The following is a 3,783-nucleotide window of genomic DNA, read 5'->3' on the forward strand; positions in this document are numbered from 1 at the left end:
TTTAATGTAATGTTATCCCTGAATGTGTTATATTTGGAGATTTTTAGATGTCTCTTGCTTACTATACTGTAACTGTAAGTATTATTTGACAATACAGCAAATGTTTATTTGACAATACAGCAAATGTTTATTTGACGATACAGCAAATGTTTATTTGACAATGCAGCAAATGTTTATTTGACGATACAGCAAGAGTTTATTTGACAGTACAGCAAATATCTATTTGTGAGGCAGCGTGGAGGAGTCAGGCTCTCGTCAAAATAATCAAAGTGAAGAAACTTGCATTTTTCCGCATGTTTCTGAATTTTTGTCAAATTTTCGATTTTTGGCTGAACATCTTTCATGCCCATTAAAGAACTCATTTCTATGCGGATTTTTCTGGAAAATGTTGATTAAAACTACAAAAAATGTAAATTTTCAGTTACCACGGACTCTTAAGCTAAGGAAATAACTAATCTTTGGCAGCCATTTTCTCACTAATTTTACCTCTGAAAACTAGTGACCCCCACCTCCTTTCGCAAATATCTCGACTTGTATTCAAGATAAATGGATTTTTAAAAATACAAATAAAGACAAGTGAGCAAGCTATAAGATGATACCAATAACTCTACATGCCCAAAAATTGACGAGAGCCTGATTCCACCACGCTGCCTCACATTTCAGTTAGAAGCACTGGTTTTTTCTATTCTACAGCATTTGTTTTATTTTGATTTCAGGAATGGGATTTGAAGCTCTAGGTGTCCTTATCGCTGTGGTTGTTCAAGGAATGTTTGTGTCAAGCACTCGGTGTAAGGGTGATGAAAAACATGTGCACAACTTCACAATCTCAGCTCAGGTGATTGTCTTGTACTGAATTATTGTAAAGATAAACAGTTGTGTGTTAGTTAGTTTTAGTAGAGTTTTTATAACGCTCGCAACTGCTTAAGGTCGTATGAGCGCCAAGGGATGGATGTCAACAGAGAAGTCCATACAGGGAATCAGGCTTACTCTGCTCACCTCTCTAGCTTCAACAGCACAAAGTCTGCTTCGACTATCAAGGCACCCCGGGAATAGCGGGTCACAAGAGAGTTGTGTGTTATGACAAACAGTTTATTATTGTGCACTTACTTTTACTTTTACTTTTTCATCCTCTGTTGCCGCTAAGCGTCGAGGGGAGATGCAGTTTTCTACGGTAGGCCAGCTCCGCAGCTCTTTCAGTTGTGATATTATGTTTTCTTAGGGTTTCCTTGACACCCTCGATCCACCTTTTGTGTGGCCTTCCTCTTCCTTTATAGCTTGAGTGCTTGGTTATTGTGCAAATCTTGTAAATGTTTGGAAAAGCAGGTGGGCGCACCGTAGAGCTCGGTTGACATCATTTCAAATCCCTAATGTAGCATTCTGTACTTGGATTGATTGATGTGGCACATCAGGAAAGTCTCAGCCTTATGGGAGGGAAGTCTGTAGGTATTCCTGCGTTGCCGAAGATGACGATGAAATCCTGCAGCTCATCTGTGGACGCGCATGTAGCTATGCAATCCGATCCTGGATGTACAATGTCTGTTGCAGTGGGGACACTGGAATGTCGTGGTTGGGGTGGTTGGATTATGTTTCCTCTCTCTTCTGATAGTCAGCTTCTCTCTGGCAGGGAAGTAGTACTTGGGCAATTTACTTCCTCTACATCTACCACCCAGGCAAAGCTGTATTGGTGGGTGCTCTGGTGTGGTTTGCTCCTTCTTTCCTATCAAACATCTATCATCCTTATCTCCCCTTCTTCTTTTTTATGTTTGTTACTCTCTTGTAACACCTCAAATCTTCTGGCGCTCATATGACCTTATGCAGTTGCGAGCGCCGTAAAACCTCCACTCAAACTAAACTAAAAGCTGTATTGTGTATGCTGTTTTAGTACAGCCTCTCAAGACCTGGAAGACCATATATATGTAACCAACTCAGCCTGGGGTTGTTCTAAAAGGCAGCATTGGAGCAGCCCAGGTCCTAAATACAGTCAAAACTGTGTAAGATGGCCACCCATTGTCAAGGAGAAAAGTGGCCGTATAAGACAGGTGGCCGTCTTAGGCAGGACTGATCAAGATAAAGAAAACAAACCATTCCCATCTGAGGTCCCAATCGACAGTAGCCGCATTGTTGTTGTTTTTGTTGTTGTTGTTGGTTTGTATTTTTTAACATTTTTATTTTGTTGCTGATTTTGCACAAGGGTGACAATAAAACAAATGTATCAGACAAGGAAGACCAAGTGCCACATTAAAACAAACACATGGGTCGCCACCGCTCGGAGAACGAGCGACGCTTCTGTCACAAGTTCATGTTGACGTCCTTTGTTACTTTGTTACAGACTGGGTAAACAGTGACCACTCATCTCACTTACGATTTGTGTTTGAGTTCTGGACGGGGCTTATGGGTTATGAGGGATCACACGCTTACCTCACCAGCAGCTGAAAATTGGTAGCTATTGGTCAACATGATCGGTTGGAGGGACTACCTGACAACAACGACAGGTGATTGAATTATGACAGCTCGCCCACAACGCCAGGGGCCAATGCACAATTTATGACACAACGTAATGGAGTCACTAAGGTGGCCGTCTAAGACAGGTGTTATTGCTTAGTGTGATAGGGGTTGTGTGTTAAAATATGGTGGCCGCAGCTGCGTTGGACAGGTGCCCGTTTTACACAGTTAAATTATATAGAAAAAACGCAAGGGGGGGAATGGAAAGTGGCCATTTGTACAAGTGGCTGTCTTATAGAGGTGGCCGTCAGTAGTTCAAGTTATGTGGATGTAGTATAAAATGATACAATAAATAACATTCTCAAAAGTCCCCTGTGAATGAAGCAAAATACTTATTATGCTGCTCTCTTTTTAAAAAATGAATAACTCTCATGTGTTTTTTGTTTTTTTAAAGTTGTGATATAGACTTTTTTTTATCTTCTTGTGACAACGGTGATTATTGCATGGTTTTAGACTAAAGTGTTAATTTTACCGTTGATATTTTCCAGCGTGATGCATACATGCAGGGGTCATCCGTGGTGATTGGCCTCTACTTGGTGTGCTGTCTCGTCGTCTTCTTTGGCTCTCGAGAGAAGAAAGGTACTTCGTTTAGAATGTCAGAGTTTTTCTATTATGTATTTGTGGTGGCCGAATTTTGCTATTCAAAAGGCTTTGTAATGACTGCATCGATCGGCATGCGGTTTTCGCCAAAAGATTCTTTAAAAAAATTTTATTTAGCCATCGCTTTTGTTGGCCGACGCTTCTGTCTCTGTAATTTTAGAAAATCCGCGAGGTTTTGTTTATTTCAAGTACGGCTTTCGTTCACTATCCGTGTGCACTGGTTCCACACCTTTGAAATTGTGAAGTGCACAACCACCAAAGGGGAATAGAGAATCAATCTGTACTTCTATTATACTATATTTGGCAACTTAGAAACACGTGTGTCATTTTTATCTCAAGATTTATTGCTCCATTCCAGTAGACTGTAATATAGTAGGCCAATGACTTTCAGTTGATGTTAATGCACCGATCATTCCTTTCATCGAAAGGGGGCCCAGCTAGTAGTTATCTATTTATTGGTGTTTGGATTTTAATAATCACCCTCTGTGTAGCACATTTGAGGTAATTACAGTCATAATATTATGTTATTATAGAGGAAAACCTTCTACAAGGGAGGAGAACATTTCCGGGCCCTCTCAGATTTTGAATATAGAACTTCAACATTATTTGGAAAGTTCATCAGTCAGCTGCTCAGGAATTGTTAACTCTTTAAACCCCATTGGACAGTGGGAGCGTCTGGTA

The 3,783-nt window shown here is 40.5% G+C and overlaps 1 long non-coding RNA gene across 1 annotated transcript; it reads left to right on the plus strand.

The window, feature by feature from the left end:
- Positions 1–730: 730 nt before the first annotated feature.
- On the plus strand, positions 731–3,080 carry LOC118478281. The gene is made up of 2 exons (XR_004858934.1): positions 731–835; positions 2,991–3,080. It is a non-coding gene; the product is annotated as an uncharacterized LOC118478281 (long non-coding RNA).
- The last annotated feature ends 703 nt before the right edge of the window (positions 3,081–3,783 follow it).

Source organism: Aplysia californica, unplaced genomic scaffold (assembly GCF_000002075.1).
Source record: "Aplysia californica isolate F4 #8 unplaced genomic scaffold, AplCal3.0 scaffold00462, whole genome shotgun sequence".
In the NCBI taxonomy this organism is placed as follows: domain Eukaryota; kingdom Metazoa; phylum Mollusca; class Gastropoda; order Aplysiida; family Aplysiidae; genus Aplysia; species Aplysia californica.